At 39.6% G+C, this 21,855-nt stretch overlaps 1 protein-coding gene across 1 annotated transcript in view; it reads left to right on the plus strand.

Moving 5' to 3' along the window:
• The first annotated feature begins 10,382 nt into the window (after positions 1-10,382).
• The window catches only part of LOC126184910 (uncharacterized), a 703,300-nt gene continuing 691,827 nt past the window's right edge, over positions 10,383-21,855 (plus strand). The window contains exon 1 of the mRNA XM_049927572.1: positions 10,383-10,460. The gene's annotated coding sequence lies outside the window, so the exon portion shown is untranslated. The remainder of the gene's footprint in view (positions 10,461-21,855) is intronic.

The following is a 21,855-nucleotide window of genomic DNA, read 5'->3' on the forward strand; positions in this document are numbered from 1 at the left end:
TTTTTTTGGACGAATCCAGGTTCTGTTTACAGCATCATGATGGTCGCATCCGTGTTTGGCGATACCGAGGTGAACGCACATTGGAAGCGTGTATTCGTCATCGCCATACTGGCGTATCACCCGGTGTGATGATATGGGGTGACAGTGGTTACACGTCTCGGTCACCTCTTGTTCGCATTGACGGCACTTTGAACAGTGGACGTTACATTTCAGATGTGTTACGACCCATAGATCTACCATTCATTCGATCCCTGCGAAACCCTACATTTCAGCAGGATAATGCACGACCGCATGTTGCAGGTCCCGTACGGGCCTTTCTGGGTACAGAAAATGTTCGACTGCTGCCCTGGCCAGCACATTCTCCAGATCTCTCACCACTTGAAAACGTCTGGTCAATGGTGGCCGAGCAATTGGCTCGTCACAATACGCCAGTCATTACTCTTGGTGAACTGTGGTATCGTGTAGAAGCTGCATGGGCAGGTGTACCTGTACACGCCATCCAAGCACTGTTTGACTCAATGCCCAGGCGTATCAAGGCCGTTATTACGGCCAGAGGTGGTTGTTCTGGGTACTGATTCCTCAGGATCTGTGCACCCAAATTGCGTGAAAATGTCATCACATGTCAGCTCTAGTATAATATATTTGTACAATGAATACCCATTTATCATCTGCATTTCTTCTCGGTGTAGCAATTTTAATGGCCAGTAGTGTAGTTACAAGTAACAAAGTGTGCACATGTTTTTAATTGAAATGTCATGACGTAAATTTTTGACTCAGGTATTCGAACTCAGCCGGTAGTCGAATCGTTAAGTAACTATAATCTGATGATAGCTGTCGAATTTTTTCTCCGGTAGCGAGATGTTTGAATCTGAACTGACGATACAAGACCGAGATTCGAGCTGGGAAACTACGAACATTGTTTTTTATCCACAAACAGACGTTATGTTTCAATTGTTTGTTCATCGGTAATGAGGGTCCTGCAGATTTTACTAGAAATAACAGCACATGAAGGGATCAAAATATAAAAGCTATTATTTACTAGGGGCTGGTATGCTCATGCTTGAGCTTGAAATGCAGTTATGAATATTTTTATCCGTCGCGGGGATTCGAACTCAGATACGTGCCATTCGTCTAAAGTCTGCAATTATGAAAATACAATGAAATGATCGATATGTATCGTTCCGTGACCTTCAGTTACCGTGAAAAGGGATATAAGAATTCGAATCTGTCTAGACCCAAAGTTTTTAATGACTAAAATTAAAATAAGAATCAATAAAATATCTTGTTTAATAAAAGTTGCTGGAGACAGAGCTTCCGTTGTGGTTTTTCCGCTTGTGTTATCGCCCAGCGTAAATCGCTTCTGCTGCCGTTGGTATTGAGGGGATATTATGTTTAACGAGGATTCTGAAGTACGGAGCAAACTTACGGTCATCACTTGGCGTTACCAGACGTGGTTTGATGTGTTTGTGCTTATTTAAAAGGGACACTTCAAGTGGGAGTGCAAGCCAGTCCTCACACATCTCAAACTACAATCAATCCTCCAGACCATTGCATCCAAGATTGTTCAACTAGTTTCCTATGTTCTAACGGGAGAAGTGTGGTAGTGGAGGAGAGGTATAGCCGTAGACTCCGGAGAAGTGGATTACATCCTCTTCAGTACTTTCTTTTGCTGCTTTTATTGAAATTTTATTCGACTGCATCGACGTTCACCAGTTTTAGTCAGCTACTCTGCGAGGATATTCGATATGCTCAGTACCCCCACAAATCCCACATTATAGGTGGTTTCCACTGCTTGTATGTTAGTATAATTTTTGACACTAACGTCCGCTTTCTTATCTGAATGTGCGACGCGTCTGACTGCCGTGGAGCAGAAGCAGGTTCGATTCCCACGCGGGTCGGAGATTTTCTCCTCTCGTGGACTGGGTGTTGTGTTGTTTTTATCATCATTTCATCTTCAGCTACACAGAAGTCGCTCAATGAGGCGTCAGTTAAAAAGACGTGCAACTCGGTAGCCGAACTACACCAGGATTGGATTCCCGGCCCGCAATGGGCCCGCAAGTTTCATTTTTTCTGACGCTAACATTAAAGGAAACAGCTTACAAATTAGACACCGGCTCTCTCTTAACTATTTAAATATCAGCAAGTCTCTGATACGGAAATAGCGTTTGCCTCATGCCAGAAGGATACGATTAAACTTCTTGTCATCAAAGCCTCGATTCGAAGCCATTTAGAAACATTCACTATTGAAACTAATTTATTAGTTCGAGAAATACCGCTGTTGATTATGATGTTACCAGATAATTCCATTATTATTGTCATTTCTGCTATTATTTTATTCATTCATCTTTTCTTACAGGTGTGCTAAAAAGGAACATCTAACGCTTTTTGGTCATTTTCAGAAGTAGTTGTCCAAAATCAGTTAAATTATTTGGTTCTTTCCATATGCAGGGAATATTTTTCAAGCTAATATTGCACATATCCCTTTTTTTGTTTACGTTACGACTAAATTAATTGATGAGGACGTTATTTGATAACCGAAATTGAATTTAGCTCTACTTAATTCACTTGCACTAAGCAGTATCGCAAGAAAAGCGTAAAACAGCCGCGAATGCCAGTGAAAAAATTAGAGTATGTTAATATCTTCCGTTAACTTTCATGGTCATTCTTTTCAGATGAGTTGGTTGACGTTACCTGTTCCAAGTAGTACAACGACTAAAAAAAACTGCAATACGTTACCGTTTTCGTTGCAATATAGTCAAATTTTGCGTTCTAGGAAGTTATAGTTCACATTACTAGTTTAAATTTCATAAGCACTACCACAATGTTGAAAAATACTGCACAGCTGGAAACCTCACACCTGAGTCAGCTATCACAGACCTACAGCCCGCATCTCGTGGTCGTGCGGTAGCGTTCTCGCTTCCCACGCCCGGGTTCCCGGGTTCGATTCCCGGCGGGGTCAGTGATTTTCTCTGCCTCGTGATGGCTGGGTGTTGTGTGCTGTCCTTAGGTTAGTTAGGTTTAAGTAGTTCTAAGTTCTAGGGGACTAATAACCATAGATGTTGAGTCCCATAGTGCTCAGAGCCATTTTGAACAGACCTACAGTGGTACTATCAGAGACGTTAATCACGGAGTTCGATGACTGTTACGTAGCTGTCATGAGTACATGGCTAGCGCCTCTTCATGACACAGCTGCTAGTTTCAAAGATAATCTATTTTAGTCTGTATGGGTATCTGCTATACCTTCCCTGCGTACCTTTTTTTTCACTTTCGTGGTACAGTCTATCATTAAATATTACTTTCATGCAAAGTTATTCAAAACTTACCATTTTTGTCATGGTAATTTCATTAATAAAACAAACATTGCACAAAACGTTCCTGAAATGTGTATTCGGATTGTTACCGAATCGTCTTGCTCGCTATCACATACGTCAGTAGCTGTGCTAGAACTGTGCGTGTCCGGATAGCCGAGGCAGTCTGTTCAATAATGTTCAAATGTGTGTGAAATCTTATGGGACTTAACTGCTAAGGTCATCAGTTCCTAAGCTTACACACTACTTAACCTAAATTATGCTAAGGACAAACACACACACCCATGCCTGAGGGAGGACTCGAACCTCCGCCGGGATCGAGCCAGTCTGCCGTCGGCGGCTGCCGTATACGGATCTCCTCCGCCAGCTGCTGCAGTCTCGCTCGCTTGCGGTTCGTCCGAGCCCAGCAATGCCTGACTTTTCATGAGAAGATGTACGTTACAGGTACTTGTGACTGCATGATCTGCAATAGATTGAGATGCACAACTGGTTTGATGAAAAGTGTGTGGTATTGCTGCATGCACGTAGATCCTATCAGGTATTGCGAAAGAGTAATATGTTTGATTGTTAGAAGGATACAAGTGATGCAGTGAACTCCATTTTGGGCGACGAATATCACGTCCCAAACTAATACCTCGTCTTTAACTGATGTTTCCTACTTTACCATTATTGTCATCTTCTTCTCCTAATGTAATCCTTTTGTTTTGTCCGTCCACACTGCTCGTGTTTACTTATTCTTTCTACATGAGAATCATTCAAATTTAGTGTTGCATTTTAAAAATGACTATGTATTACATAATCCATCTCAAATATTACTGCTTTCCAGATTATTACTGATTTCTATTATTGACACTAATTTTATTTCCGTTTAAACAGTTCCTGCAATTGAACTTAATCAGTCCTCACCCAGCCTGTGAAACTACCGAGAAAATACTAACCTACACTTTCTATGCAGATCTATGCTTCCATTATACCTTGGAAGCTTCATTACTTCGTAATTTTCACCTGTACTTTGTATGTTTCACACCCTTATTTTTATTGCACTTCATCTCTTTACTGTTCGCAGAATGTAAAGATTATAATTCGTTAGCTGTGCATGTGTGTCATAAACGTGTTGTACAAGGGAGTGCTGAAAAGAAATGCCTCCTACTTTTTTATGTGAAAACTGTTAACTCTTTTTAAAAAACAAACTACATTAACACTCATCGACTTTTTTCTCATCTCTACATATTTGCAGCCGACTGCCGCAAAAAAGAAATGCCTCCTACTTTTTTATGTGAAAACTGTTAACTCTTTTTAAAAAACAAACTTCATTAACACTCATCGACTTTTTTCTCATCTCTACATATTTGCAGCCGACTGCCGCAAGAGAGCTCCGAATAACAACATGTAACATGATGGTATGTAACGTGACTATATCGGTGTGTGAGAAACAGCGTGCTGTAATCGACTTTCAAGTTCCAAGAGTTCGTTCACACATGGAGCACCTTTTTCCTTCGGCATGAAAATACCAGACCGCAGACGAGCGCTACGACATCTGCAAAATCGGAGGCTTTGTGTTCACTGTCATCGATCATCCTCCATAAGCAGTCATTGTGACATTTAAACATACAAATAACATCCGACGGCAAAGTTAAGACTTCGTATTTACATTGCACGGGAAAATACGCCCTTTAACGGCTTTCGGTAATGTTCTGATACAGTACTCTCTCTTCCCTCTATTAAAAATATTTCCTGGTGCTTTCAGAGTTATTTGTTCGCCAACGAAAGTTTCTCGTCGGGATCTCGATCAATATCTCGTGATACAAAATGTGCAGTTGTTGCCTTAAGACACACTTTTGTCACCATGGTGACGGTGAGCAGGGAGTGAGAGGGGGGGAGTGGGGCGATCACGGCCAATTGCAGCCCACTCGTTCCTTGATGGGCACAGATGGAGGTTCCTCCGTCAGCTTCCCGGCCAGCGCCGCTCGCGCGCGAAGAGGGTCTCGTTTCAGGACGTTGTCACCGAAGCTAATTCCTCTAAATTCAGAAATGTTGTCAATAGGTAAAACTTTGTTTCATATATGTATGTGTCAAATAATAATGAGAATATTTCTTAGCAAGTTAAATATATACTGTTCAGTTATGACAACATTCTCCATCTGGATGTAGAATACATTGCTACGTACTCCTCACTTTCGGCAATAACTACTCATACTTATGATTCAAGCTGCAATACATAGTGAGGTCTATTTTGTTAAGTTAAGCGTATTGCGGCTCTATACCCATAGCAGGAAATGGTTTATAGAAATTTCATCTAAAACTGAAATTTTCTGTTGTTCGTTAGGTAGGTTGAACGACACGCTTTCACGAAATTTAGCTATCCGTTTTTATGATTTGAATGATGTGGAGTTGTAGTGAAAACAGTGTCTGCTCATTTTTCTCATCAAATTTTTTAGTGCATATATTTTATCAAAATGTATCATTAATTCATTTCTACGTAAGTTCCGTTAACCATGATTTATGTAGGCAAATCACTGAAATACACCGAAGTGCATAATCAAATAATCGAGTCACCTCTCTGTGATTCGTCTTATTACTGAGGGTTGTGTGATTTTCTTGTGGTACGTCATTCACCAAAATGCAAGATGAACGGTAAATCCAAATTTAAAGTGATTTTTTTTCTTCGAGGTATTTGGTCTACAATTTGTCTTATTGATGATAACATACCATCTTGGCACAGTTAACATTTAAAAAAAAAACTAATGCGTTTTTGTAGATATTTATGAATGTCAAGAAAAGATTACATTCTTTAGGCTATTTAACAAATCAACAAATATTTAAAGTGAAAAGTCTGGATAGCTTGTCGAAACTTAGGCAGTCACAGGAGACACATGGCGGTGAGCAATCCCCAAGAACGAGAATCTTGCAGGTGAGCGTTCACACACTCTTATATTTGTCGGTGCATTTCGAATATCTTCTAGCACTCCTGATCGGGTGTTTACTTTGTCTTACAGCGCATGTTAGCTTACGTCTTATTCGTCTGTTTTATAGAAAGTTACTTTTCCCTATTTCTTAATGTGTGTGTTACGTACTGGACGAGGGTAATATAGTGGCCATTAAGCATAAGAGGAGTAGCTGGCTTCGGATAGAAAATAAACAACGCGAGATGCTACGTATTTGGAACTATTACCTGTAACTGCTAAAAAAATTGTCATAATGAAAAAATTTGCAGGAGTAATTATTCACCAATTGAGGAAATAATAAGCGAAGATTCAGTCTCCAGATATCATAAAATTTTTACCCACTATTTTCTCTTGCGCCTGATACAATTTGTCTGTTGAGATACTTTTAATGTTGTTTCCCTGTATTTAAAGGGTGTAGCACCTGTCCACATTTTTCGCTTTAATTGTACTCTGAACTGCTGTAGTAGAACAATACGAAACGCAAGTAATGTAATTATGCCTGAAGCATGCAGTTCATTTTCAGAGCGACTTAAATTTGGAGTGCTACAAATAGTAATTAATTTAAAAGAAAATATTTGATAATATGAGACTACTCCTACAGGTGAAGAGTAATCAACATTACAGGTTTAGCAATGACCATTAGTATAGCCATATTATGCAAGATGAATTTAAATATTGTCCTTAAGTCTTCGTGATCTATAATCTCTGTATTTCTCAGTGAAATTTTTCATGAGTGATGTTGTCAGTAATCCTCGCAGTACGAAGGGTTTGCTTGGGAGGAGAGGAGGGGGAGTGTAATCTGCTCTGTTACTTAGTATTTTAAAGTTCTAAAAAGTATCGTGTTTAATGAATTCTCCTACCTGATTCCATAAATGTGCAGTGTTTTTCAGTTAATCTCAACCCAAGGCTTAAGTCTTAGTAGAAAATATCACTTTACCTAGTAAATATAATATTCAATATATTCATGTTCAAGGCCTTACTTACACATAAATATTTATTTAAAAAGTATTTTGTGAGTAAAAATTTATAGCTGTTAACGAAAATTGCATTTTTGAATGTGTTTTTTTTTCGTGATTTTTATCATGTACCCCACGCTTGGTTGTACACAGTATTGAAAGTGCATTGATGTTGCTAAGAGTGTGCCAAGAGATATTTTCGGATTGTGAATTCAGCTCTCACATCAGTATCTCTTTAAAAAGTATGTTGTTAATGTAAGTCAAAAACGATTAAGGACTTTTTTTGTGGGCACAAAAAACCCCACCCCCACCCCTCATGGAACTGTGTGTTATGGAAAACGCGTTGTTAGTGCTATGGTTAAAATTAATTTGCTGTGCCAAATGCTCATGTCCCACACCACACTCTACTATTACTTCACTGCAGACAGGGCACTGCTCAACTGGCAGATGTTGGACGGCACTATCCGGAAAATTGCAATTGGCACCAACTATTATTGTTAGAGTATTCATATACTACTTAGTTGCACATGCTAAGACTTGAAATGAAGTTATGAATATTTTTATGCTGGACCAGGATTCGGACCCAAATACGTGTCTTCAGTGAAGACCTAGAGGAGTTTGCAATTATAAAAATACAATGAAATTCTCGAACTGTATCGTTCCGTGAGGATCAATAACACGGAAGAGGACATCCGAATTTGAATCCCAGTCCAGAACCAGAAGTATGCAATGTCTCAAGTTGGAATAAAATGAGAATAAATAAAATTTCTTGCTTAAGAAAACTTGCTGGTGACAGAGTTTCTTTTTGTGGCATCCTCGATCTATTTCATCAAAAAGCCTAAACCGCCTCTGTCATCGATGGTAGTGAAGGGATATCATGTTCAATGATGATTCTGAATTACGGAGGAACCTTACGGTCTTCACCTGGCGTTGCCAGATGTGAGGGGATATGTTTGTGCTTATTAAAAAGGAACGCTACAAGTGGTAACCGAAGCCAGGCCTTCCACGTACTAACTACTATCTATCCACCAGACCATTTTATCCAAGATTCTTAAACCATATTCCTATGTTCTAACTGTGAGGTCTGACCTGGACTTCCGGGAAGTGGGTTACATTCTGTTCAGTACATTCATTTTCTGTTTATGTTGTGATTTTACTCAAGTACATCGGCATTCACTCGCTTCAATCAGCTACTCTGTGAGAACATCCGATATGCTTAGTACCTCCACAAATACTAGAAATCAATGACTGGAATGTCACCACAACCATTTATAGGTGCTTTTAATTGCTGATCTGTGACCGGCAATTTCTGACATCCTCCTCAGCTGAGAGGTCAATGCGTCTGACAGCCATGGAGCAGGACTGGGTTCGATTCCACGACCGGTTGGAGATTTTTCTCCCCATGGAAACTAGGTGTTGCGTTGTCTTCATCATTATTTCAGGATTAGCGAAACAGAAGTTGCCCAATGTAACATCAATCAAAAAGACGTGCAACTCGGCGTCCTAATTTCACCAGATGGAGACTCCCAGCCCGCACCGCCATACGAACGTTTTAATTTTCTGACAGTAACATCAATTACAAACTGACACTCTACTAACTATATAGTATAAGCAATCCTCTGGCACGGAACTTACGCTAGCCTCATCGCAGCAGGATACGAAGAAGCTTCTTGTCATCAAGTCGAAGCCATTTAGAAATGTCCATTATTTCAACAAATTTATTAGTTCGGGAAATACCTCTGTTGATTATGATGTTAACAGATAATTCGATTATTACTGTCATTACTGGTATTATTTTTTTCATTCATTGTTACTACTGGTGTGCTTGAGCGAAGCATTTAAAGCTTTTTGGTCATTTTTAGGAGAAACTGTCCAAAATCTGTTACATTACTTGGTTATTTCCATGTCTACGGAATAATGTTAAAGTTAATATCGGACATTTCCAGTTACTCGTTGACTATATTTCAAGTAAATAAATTTGTAAGGATATTACTTGACAACAGAAGTCTGGGTTGCATTACTTAGTTTTTACTTGCACTTTGCAGAGACTCTTGAAGAACGCTAAAACTGCTTGTAAACGCCAGTGCAAAAGCTAGAGGATATTAATGTCTTCCATTTACCGTCACGGTCATTATTTCCAGATGAACTGGTTGATATCACCTATTTCAAGTACTACAAGGAATAAAATATTCAAGAATGTCAGCTGTTTTCGTTGTAAAACATTTTAATTTTAGCATTTGCGTGGTTCTAGTTCACATTTTCGTAAAATTAGTTTACATTTAATATCTACTTCAGCAATATAGAAAAAATATGTTCAGAAAAAAGAAATCTTGATCTCTGTTGCATTCGGGCAATGAAAGAAATCATTTGCGACAAATGAATATTTGTCCCAATGCAGGATCGAAGGCGGGTCTCCTGCTTACTAAGCAGATATAGCCACCTTATCGCAGTAATTAGACACATCTGCACTGGGTGCCTAACAACGCCTCCCACCTCAATGCAAATTCCCATTTGGCGCACTCTACCAAAATAGCGTCTCCTAGCCCTGTTTCTTCTCTTTGCTCGTCGGATCTCGCCAAGCCCGCACGATGTCGAGGAACTGCAGGATCATAATAACCTCCACGGCGCATTTATATCTACAGTATATGAGACAGAACAGACACCACTCATACAGATATAGTGCAGAAAAGTATTGCACAGTTGGAAACCTGACATCCGACTCAGTTATCTTATACTTACAAGGGGACCATGACGCATGTAAATCACGGAAATATCATGAGTGCATGATTCGTTCCTTTTCCTGCGACAGCCTATAGTTTGCCAGACAATCGATGTTGAATTTTTATGGGTATCTCCTGTACCTCTAATGTTACTCAAGTTCTGGGTATGTGAGCGTAGAGAAGTGGTTAATGATCACGGATGCCACGCTAGTGGTATGGGTTCAAAGAGTCAGTGCGAAAAAAAATTTTTTTTTCATTTTCATCGTACGGACTACCATTAAATAGTGAATATAATACTAAATTATAGAGATGTAGTAATTTTTACCACTATAATTTCATTAATAAATCCACCAGTACATGAAAATATCTTAAAATGTGTATTTCGTTTGTTACAGAATCGCTTTTCTCCCAATCGCTGGCATCCTGTGCTGTGCTAGAACAGACCGTGTCAGAATAGTCAAGGCAGTCTGCCTTCGGTGGCGGTCGTGTGCGGATCTGTGCTGCGAGCTGCGGCCGTCTCGTTCACTTGCGGTAAGTCTGAGCCCAGAAATGCCTAACTTATCATGAGAAGATATTTGTTACAGGTATCTCTGACTGCATGATCTTAAATGGATGAGAGATGTTCTGTTTTGTTTGTGAGAAGTATGTGGTACTGCCATAGTCACATACACCCCCTCAGTGGTTTTGAGAAAAGTAATATGTTTGATTCAGAGAAAATACAAGTGATACTATGCTTTCTTACATAACAGTTTAACTTTCGAAATTCCAATAAGCAGAAGGTATAGATCCTCTAGACGCATTAACTGAAAGTCAGAATGGAACTATGTTATGACATCAATCCCACATTTCCGCTATGAAACAGAGGTACAAATCGTATTGTTCTCGCTGACTGCTCAACTACGAAGTTTTCACACTCACTGGAAGCGCTAAAACCATTTTAACCCTCTTTACTCCGACGTATATCACGTAACAGATTAATGTCTCATCTTCAACTGATGTGTCCTACTTCTCCGTAATTCTTTCATCTTGCTCTCCTTACGTAATCATTTTAATTTGTACGGCCTAGCTGCTCGTGTTTACTTATTCTTTCTACATAAATGACATTTGAGATTAGTGTTTAATTTTTAAAAAGGCTGTGTATTACATTTTCGATCTCTAATACTATTTTTTTCCAGAATCCTATTGATTTATATGTCTGAAGCTTTTTTTAAATTTATGTTTAAACAGTTGTTCAATATATGTTAATTATATTTCACTCACTCTGTAAAACTGTCGCGAAAATACCAATTTCCACGGTGTATATGCCTTTAATTTTTTTATACCTCGGCGAATCTGTTGACTTATTAATTCTCGTCTGTTATTTGTGTGTATCACACTTATATTTTTACTGCAGTTCATCTCATTACCGTGCTCAGGATGTCAATATTTTAGTTTGTCGTTAGTTGTTCACATGAATCATGAACATGTAATACGAAGTCGTAAAAGAAATACCTTCGAATGTTTAAGTGAAAATTCTTTAGACTATTTTAGATAAAACAAATATTATTAACAATCAAACTCTTTATTCTTCATGTCTGTATATTTGCAGCGCTCTGTCACTAGAAGGCTCCGAATTGTATCGTGTAACTTGGCTGTGTTTAACATAACTATGTTGGTGCATGAGTAACAACGTGATGTAATACAGTTTCGAACTCGAAGAGTTCTTGCACACATCGGACAACCTCCTCATTCAGCATGAAAATGCCAGACAGCAGGCGAGCTCTACGACCCCTACAACAATCCGAGGCCCTCGGTTCGTTGTCATCGATCATCATCCATACGGTCCTTACATTGCCCTACCCATTTTTATCTGTACCCGAAAGTCAAAGAACACTTTCCAGGACTTCACTTTAATGGCGATGAAGCGGTGTAAACAGAGGCGAGGTTGTTGCTCCTTAAACAAAATCAAACATTCTACAGTGACAGTATCAAAAATCAAGGCACTTGTTGCGAGAACTGTATCTGTCGCCAGGGTAACTATGTTGACAAACTAATACGTATGAATGAACAATAAAGACGTGGTATGTTCATAGCGTCTGTTTAGTTTAAAAATTAATAGATTTTTCATAAAGATTTGGAGGCATTGCTCTTCAGCATGCCCTCCTACTTTACTGCAGTAATTCAACAATTTTTTTGTCATTATGAGTAATCTTAGTTACCTGATTATTGTTTCGTCTACTGAGTGCAGGACGTAAATAACAGTTCTTTTTTCAGCTGTGAAATGTATTACATACTTCATTCTTCACTCAGTGCAAATGTTGATAGCTTCAGCAATTACTGCGTGATGCAAACATGCAAAAATCACACGAATATAAATGTAAGAATTTATCGTTACACTGAACCAAACAACGCCTCCTTTCACGGTTTGCAGTGATATTCTGGTAAAATACCAACTTTTGACTTAATTAAAAACATTTTCTGGCTGTTTCAAAGTTACGTGTTATGCAAAGCATGTTTATTGCCGAGATCACGATCAATATCTAGTTTATTTCCTGCAAAATGTGCGGTTGTTGCTCTACTTGAACACTTGTGTTGCCATGGCGACGGTGAGCAGGCTGGGCGGGGCAATCACGGCGAAACGCAGCGCCAGTCGTTTCTCGATGGGCAGCGGGTGCGGTGCTTCCGTCAGTTTTGCAGTGAGTACCCTTGGCGCGCCGTACAGCGCGCAGTTCAGAGCGTCGCGATCGAAGCAAATTCCATTTGTAATCATACACATTTTGTAGCTAGAGAAAATTTAATGAGACAGAAGGTAAATTCAGTAATTTTGTCAATAAGTGGTGGCTTTAGTTAATATTTGTGTATGCCAAATTAGGATAATAATGTTCCGTAACAAGTTAAATATACACTGTTCAGTTCAGAAAATATGCTGTACTTGGGAGTAGAGTAAATTGCTACGTACTCCTCACTTTTGACAATAATTAGTCACACTAATCATTCCAATTGCTCTGCATAGTGAGGTCTATTTGTTACGTTAACCATATTGCAGATCTATAGCCGTGGTAAGAAATGGTGGATTGAAATTACATATAAAACTTAAATTTTCTGTTGTTCGTTAGGTAGGTTTACGTATCTCACTTGTGTACTGGCGCTATGATGATTTGAATGAAGTGCAGTGGCTAGTGGAATCAGTGTCCTCCCATTTTTCTCGTCAAATTTAGAAGTATATGTTTCATGAATAAATACTGTTACTTCATCTCGACGTAACTTCCGATAACCATGATTTATGTAGTCAAATCATTCAAATCCTACGAAGAACGATACACAGATCATCAAATATCTCAGATCTATGTGATTCGTCTTATCATTGAGAGTTGGGTAACTATTTTGTGACACGTCATTCAAGACTTTACAGGATCAACGGAAAATCCAGATTAACTTTTTACTTCGTAATATCTAGTCTACAATTTGTCTTATTGATGACTACAAAACACCAAACGTGGCACAGTTGACTTTGAAAGAAATAAAATTCATCTGTATTTATCGCTGTTTAAGAAGGATATGGAAAAATTTCGTTCTTTTGACTTTTAACTTATCAACATATATTTAAAGAGAAAAATTAAGACAGCTTATCGTAACTTCAGCAGTCACAGGAGAAAGATAGTGGTCAGCAGTCCCCCAGCACGCAAATATTGTAGGAGAGCGTTCAGCCACAATCATAATTGTCGGAACGTAAATCTTGTAAGAGAGCTTTCACCTACGGTCATAATTGTCGGTGCATTTCGAGGATCTTCTGGCATCCTGACAGGGTTTCTATTCTGTTTCACATTCAACGTTAGCTAGTGTCTTATTCCCCTGTTTTGTATAAGATTATTTTATTCTATTTCTTAATGTGTGTGTTACATACAGATTTAGTGTATATAGTGGCCATTACGTATGAGGACTAGTGAGTTTCAGATGGAAAATAAATACCGTGAGGTCCTATGTAATTGTAGCTACTACCGTTAACAGCTAAAAATATGGTCGACATGTAATATCTTAAAAGAGACTCGTTCCCTAATTGAAGTAATAAGCAAAGACTCGGACCCCAGATATCGTACATTTTTATCTATTATTTTCTGTTGCGTCTGATACAATTTGTCGACCCAGATACTTTTAATGTTTTTTCCCTGCATTTTGAGGGCGTAACTTGTCTCCGTCATTCGTTGTTATCATATTATGAACTGGAGTAGTGGAACAAGACGAAACGCATGTAACGTCATTATGTCTGGAGCCACGTTTCACCTTAGAGCGACTTAAATTTGAGGTGCTGCAAATGGTAATTTATTCACAATAAAGTATTTAATAATTTGAGACTACTGCTAGAGTTGAACAGTAATCATCTTAACATTACAGGTGAGGCAATGGCCATTAGTATAATCATATTAATGCAATATGAATTTAAACACGATCGTTAAGTCTTCTTGATGTATATTGTCAGACTGTAATACTCAGTGAAATTTATTATGAGTGCTGTAACAATTAACTCTAGTAATACCAAGGGCGGCGGGGGTGGCCGGGAGAGGGGGAGGGAGAGGCACCTTTTGCAAGTAGCGTAATTTGGTCCGTTGCTTTGCATTAAAAAAATTGAAAAAAAAATTGTTTAATGAATTCTCCTAGCTGATTCCTAATGTTCAACATTTTTCAGGTACTCTTCATCCAAAGTTTAAATCTTAATCGTAGATGTCACTTTCCCCCATGATTATCATCAACAATATTTTTCTTTTCCGAAACTTAATTATACATTAATACACTCCTGGAAATTGAAATAAGAACACCGTGAATTCATTGTCCCAGGAAGGGGAAACTTTATTGACACATTCCTGGGGTCAGATACATCACATGATCACACTGACAGAACCACAGGCACATAGACACAGGCAACAGAGCATGCACAATGTCGGCACTAGTACAGTGTATATCCACCTTTCGCAGCAATGCAGGCTGCTATTCTCCCATGGAGACGATCGTAGAGATGCTGGATGTAGTCCTGTGGAACGGCTTGCCATGCCATTTCCACCTGGCGCCTCAGCTGGACCAGCGTTCGTGCTGGACGTGCAGACCGCGTGAGACGACGCTTCATCCAGTCCCAAACATGCTCAATGGGGGACAGATCCGGAGATCTTGCTGGCCAGGGTAGTTGACTTACACCTTCTAGAGCACGTTGGGTGGCACGGGATACATGCGGACGTGCATTGTCCTGTTGGAACAGCAAGTTCCCTTGCCGGTCTAGGAATGGTAGAACGATGGGTTCGATGATGGTTTGGATGTACCGTGCACTATTCAGTGTCCCCTCGACGATCACCAGTGGTGTACGGCCAGTGTAGGAGATCGCTCCCCACACCATGATGTCGGGTGTTGGCCCTGTGTGCCTCGGTCGTATGCAGTCCTGATTGTGGCGCTCACCTGCACGGCGCCAAACACGCATACGACCATCATTGGCACCAAGGCAGAAGCGAATCTCATCGCTGAAGACGACACGTCTCCATTCGTCCCTCCATTCACGCCTGTCGCGACACCACTGGAGGCGGGCTGCACGATGTTGGGGCGTGAGCGGAAGACGGCCTAACGGTGTGCGGGACCGTAGCCCAGCTTCATGGAGACGGCTGCGAATGGTCCTCGCCGATACCCCAGGAGCAACAGTGTCCCTAATTTGCTGGGAAGTGGCGGTGCGGTCCCCTACGGCACTGCGTAGGATCCTACGGTCTTGGCGTGCATCCGTGCGTCGCTGCGGTCCGGTCCCAGGTCGACGGGCACGTGCACCTTCCGCCGACCACTGGCGACAACATCGATGTACTGTGGAGACCTCACGCCCCACGTGTTGAGCAATTCGGCGGTACGTCCACCCGGCCTCCCGCATGCCCACTATACGCCCTCGCTCAAAGTCCGTCAACTGCACATACGGTTCACGTCCACGCTGTCGCGGCATGCTACCAGTGTTAAAGACTGCGATGGAGCTCCGTATGCCACGGCAAACTGGCTGACACTGACGGCGGCGGTGCACAAATGCTGCGCAGCTAGCGCCATTCGACGGCCAACACCGCGGTTCCTGGTGTGTCCGCTGTGCCGTGCGTGTGATCATTGCTTGTACAGTCCTCTCGCAGTGTCCGGAGCAAGTATGGTGGGTCTGACACACCGGTGTCAATGTGTTCTTTTTTCCATTTCCAGGAGTGTATTTCTTTAAAAAGTGTTTAGTGAGTAAAAGTTAACAATTCACGAAATCTGGATATTAAAATAATTATTTTGAACTTGTCATAAATTACCGCACACTTGGTAGCGCACATTATAGAAAGTGAATTGATACCGCTAAGAGTGTGCTAAAAGATATTTTCAGATTCTGTGTCCTACATTAGTATCTGTTTAAAAGTATGTTGTTAATATAAGTCAAATATTGCTAGGGTTAAGATTTTTTACTGGGCATATTTGTGTTAAGGATTACAAGTGTGATCGGATGTGGGAGTTTATTATGGTTCTTCGAATTAGCAGCAAGAATGGCATTAGTATGATAGTATAATACTTTGAGACTAACACATTTTCTAACTGATCTAAATTTGCTTCACAAGCTTCTAACCTTCAAGTGAGTGAAAATTATGAGACACATTACTAACGTAATTTTTTTTAATTTTAATGTGCAGAATACACAATATTGTATAGTTCTTATTCTTTTCAGCAGCTCGAAAATGTCTAAATAAGTGCTGCTCAACAGTAAAAAAAATTGAAGAATTAGAAATGGAAATGTGTGGCAAGGACGATGGGACCAAACTGCTGAGGTCATCGGTCCCAAGGCTTGAGCACTACTTAACCTAACTTAAACTAACTTACGCTAAGGACAACAACACACACACACACACACACACACACACACACACACACACACACACACACTCACGCCCGATGGAGGGCTCGAACCTCCGACGGCTAACGGGTGCAGCTGCGCGAACCGTGATGGCTACCCCGCGCGGCAATTAGAATTCTTTTTCCACCTTACATTTTGGAAAGGTAGTAATGTGAAAATTACTGAAGTGAAAAATATAAATCTGACGGGTTTAATATTTATTTTTAGTTATATCAGTTTTCTAGCAAAACGGTAAATGGTGAAATAATTAGGATTTATTGTCCTATCGAAGAGTAAGTCGCTAGAGACGAGACGAGATGGAAGGTCGATCAAGCAGAGTAGAGAAAGAAATCATCAGTGCCTTTTTCAAAGGATCGATCTCGGTATTCAATCACCTCAAAACAGAAAACCGCGAGGTAGACCAAAAGAAAGAGAAATGCAAATATTACACCATGTACCCAAGCGAACAATAATGAACATATTTAAGAAAGAGAAATTTTTGTTCACACATACAACTACCCACAGAGCATATTAAACGAACAAAGTGATCTTAAAAACATACATCACATCCCAAATTTGGTTGACATCTTAAATATAGATAGCAGATAAATATACACAGGCAATTACATTTACAGGCAAAGATAAAATTTACAGTAAAGGTCAAACAACGGATACACTGAAACTCATAGATTCATTAACCAGAACAAAATTGTATGCATATAACGTCACAGATGTTCTGTCAAATAAAGTTGTCAAAAGTACAAAAACTTGTAGACAGAACAAGAAGGCCATAACCAACAAAAACATCTCATCTACAACACTGATAGAGATACGGCAGTATATTTGCACAATCATATAATCACGCCACCTTTAAGACATAACAACGAAATCGTTAACCAGTGAGAGCACCAGTCGACGTTTTATAGACGTCAAAAACAGCTAGACATAAGTATTACTGTATAACCACCCATTATTGTCAATAATTATACTTGACATTAGAACAAAACGCTAACGAATTCATGTATTTTCGCATACAGCTATAAAATGACACTGTAGCTGAACTGGACCTGTCGCAAACCAATAAAGCACTAGCTACTTCAAACACAGCAGCGATTTGGATTTCTCTACTTACAATTCCTCTGCAAGGCTTATATCGCGTTGCGGGTCGTCAAGAAAACAAACTTTAATTTTTTCTGATAAACTATTATAGAAATTTTGAGCTGTCAATATTTTTTAAAATGTTCTTTAAATGTACAAAAGTTTGTTATTTTCTTAAACAAGGTACAAAAAATATATTCAGTACATATAAAATGCTCTTTTGTTATGCTGAATTTCTACCTCCTTCTCCCACAAAAAGTATTTCCACTTGTTAATTAATCGTTGTTAGTCCTCAGAGTATATTGACAGGAACAGACACATCGACATATATGCAGTCTTCGTAGAACGATAGTCCGCCTCCATAGCTGAATGGTAAGCACATCGGAATGCCATGCATGGGGCACGGGCCCGATTCACGGCCGGGTCGGATGTATATCTCCCCTTGGGAATTAGGTGTTGATAGGTGTTGCGTTGTCTTCATCATTATTTGATATTCACGTCACGCAAGTCGACGAAGTTGGGTCAACTAAAAAGACTTGCGCCAAGACGCTAGGTTCCCCGCAGGCGGGGTTCCCGGCATAGCGAGACGCGTTACCGTTATCATGTAGAGTGATATTTTTAACCCTTTTGAAAAAGATCGCATAGTGTCTCCTGGTGCCTGCTGTATCAGTTATCTTATTGATTTGTGGGTTATATCGATGATTCAGCCGCACGAGAATTTCTTTTAATATCGCTATTATTTTCGTAAGCTACTTATATTTGAACAGTAGACGGAAAATAGTGTTCAGTGTTGTTTTAGTCTATACGATTTACTTTCATCCCTGCATTTTAAATAACATTTACAGCTTTGCAGTTACCCTGAACCTACATTTCTCCTTCTCCATTTATCGCACGTATTTTTCATTCTTTAGCAACTTCGCTCCACCATTAGCATTGCTTCTGTGGCTGCTAAAATAATTTCAGGACCAACTGCTTATTCATCAACGGAAACAAAAACTATAGATGGCTCGAAGGAAAGCCTTAGGTTTAATCTCTTTGGATCTTTACTTACATGGAATAAGAAAATAACGAACATGAGCGGGTAGAACTCGCTCTCTAAGGTGTCTATACAGTACTTACATATGTACATTCAGCAATCTATAGGTTATAACGAGTGAGTTTAAGGGTATTAAAATATGTGACATAAATGGTCGTATCTCGTAATTGCTTCGACATAGAACATAAATTTTTTTACACCGTCAGAGAAACGTTGACGTTACAATTTGATATAAATTTTAACTTGAGGCCGTTACCCTTTGCTGAGAAAAAGTTATCTTAGCAGACAGACAGACAGACAGACGGATAACAAACGGCATTTTTTTTAATGTGATATAATGACAAATTAACATTTCGGTAATTTTCCTTTACTTGTACTGTGAAACAACGCATCTTGCCTAATTTCATGATCCCAGGTCAACGGAAAGTACCCTATAGGATCTGATTAGTGAGTTACAGCGTACCAAAATGTGACAAAACGGCCTTATACTTTGACCGAATTGACTTAGAAACTTAAAATTTATTACCTCCGCCAACGGACAGTAGGCAGTGTATTTGACATAAATTTCATCTTGATACTCTACCTGTTCCTGAGGAAAAGAGATCTTAAGAGACGGACAGGCAGAACAGCAAGGTGATCCTGTAAGGGTTCCGTTTTTACCGACTGAGATACGGAACCCCAAAATCGGATATTTAAACATATCCTGTTTTCCTTATGTCACTCCCAGCACTTGCATGTAATATGATCATATTCTAGAGGTCTGGAAACGCTATATGAGCGACTCTTTGAATGAATTTTGAAAGAAATAGGAATGATCTAGTTACACTCTTCCTAACATCAAATATTCATCCATTTTGTTGGTAAAATTCATTGGTGAAATTTCATAGCAAGTTCATGCGCCCAAAATGAAACGTAGTGGATAATAATTAGGTAATTATTTATGTTGTTCCAGATTTCTTATTACAATACCATCTGTATTACAGCATATTCTATAAATCAATCGACTGATGGCATTCCTTACGCATTTCACAATCAACAGTGGAGCAAGTATTATTCTGCAGTGTCTCTACCGGAAAGACCCTCTCGTCCGGACATTTGCAACGTGGTACCGCTTTTAAACTGATTGCAATTATTCTGTTGTAAAATTTACGGTGAAGGTTCTGTTTTGTTCGTCGGTGATTATTGTGAACTGATGTGATGCTCTTAGCCCTGTCACAATTTGTATGAGCTCCACGTTTCCTTTAGAACAGAAGGCGGTGTATTGCTCTGTAATGAAAGCTTTGAGATCAGCCTGCCTTCCGCAGTGTGTTCCCTTGTCATCGTGTATAGTGGTGATTAAGTGAGAACGGGCCCGTCGGGACTCCTGAATTACGTGTTGACTGGGAGACTGGATGTACTATAACGCTCAGAACTTTGCGAACCACCTGAGCTGCGTTCCACTTGATTTGCATGCAGCTCACGCAAAGTAGCTGCCTTGCAGATGCTCTAATCTCTTTTGGATACAGTCGTTTGATTATACAAAATGGACACCACAAGAGACCTGCAGAGAACAAACACTGTTCTTTATGGTAATAAAGCCAGATGTAAATTAACACTACGATATTCCAAATACAAGGAAACACGCCCAAAATGAGATTTTCATTCTGCAGCGGAGTGTGCGCTGATATGAAACGTCCTGGCAGAAGCTAGTAAACTGGACTTCATTACAATAAGTGACATTTGAAAGGCATTACCACACTCATCAGAATCTGGGACAACTAACTCTGTGACGTAAATCATACAGTAAAATTTAGGCAAAACTAAATATTTTTATGATCAACAGATTTGAGCCAATATCTCGACTCAAAAAGTTGTATGAAAATTCGAATTATTTTTGCCCTGTGAAAGTTTTTCCGACATCTGCTAAACGCCATTACTATGGCGAGTGGTATTGCACAAACTGGTTGTTGGAGTTACCAACAAAGGAAGCAAATAAATAAAAAAAATTTTAAAAAAATGCGTTAATACCGGCAAGAGCCCTATGGAAACCTCAACATAAACAGTGTACCAACAGTAATTTCGCTGTATTCATAATTCATGAAAAGTTATTTGCGTACGTGTTTAAACTTTAAATGAAATGACGAAATCTTTTGTTCTGAGCGTGGATTCAAACCCAGCATCCATAGTCATTCTTAACTAATCGAATCATTGGTGCCTGACCTAGTTCAATCTCAGCAACGATCGTCATTGCCGGCTAGACATGAAGAGACGTTGAAAGTCGAAGTTTTCACCAGTATCAGTTAGAAAATCCGAACTTGAATATAAATGACGGATATTTTTGTACTCAACTGGGAATCCTATCAAGAGCCTTATATCCCTGTTTCTGGCTACGAAAGATGTTTAATATAGTATCAAGTAATAAAATGTGCACATGTTTCAAACTGAAACGCCATTCTGTAAATTTCTGTGACGGGGAATCGAGCGCAGCGCGTAATCGAATTGTTAACTAACGGAAGTCTAGTGTCAGGTACCGAATCTTTTTACCTATAGCGAGATGTTAGTGTCCTTTTTTGCCAGGCGAGGGTTCGGACCAGGCCCCCAACGCCGTTGTTTTCTATCCACGAACAGACGTTAAGTATAAGCTGCTTGTTGTGCGGTTTTTTTATTATATATGGTAGCACCTATCGTTGTTGTTGACAACACACAAAGAGACACTAAAAATTAAAATTATTATTTATCGGTAGTTCGGAGCGCATTTATAGGACTTGAAATAAAGTTCCTTTCATCAAGATCTTGAAGAGACTGCAAAAAGGAGAAAACAACGGATCAATCGAACTTTGTATTTTCGGTAACGCCAGATACCGTGAAGGGAAAGATCCGAATTCGAATCCCAGCCAGGAACCAAAATACTCAACGTTTCAAGTTGAATTTGTAGTGCAAGAAACCCTGCTGATGACAGATTT

Source organism: Schistocerca cancellata, chromosome 4 (genome assembly GCF_023864275.1).
Source record: "Schistocerca cancellata isolate TAMUIC-IGC-003103 chromosome 4, iqSchCanc2.1, whole genome shotgun sequence".
NCBI classification, from domain to species: Eukaryota; Metazoa; Arthropoda; class Insecta; order Orthoptera; family Acrididae; genus Schistocerca; species Schistocerca cancellata.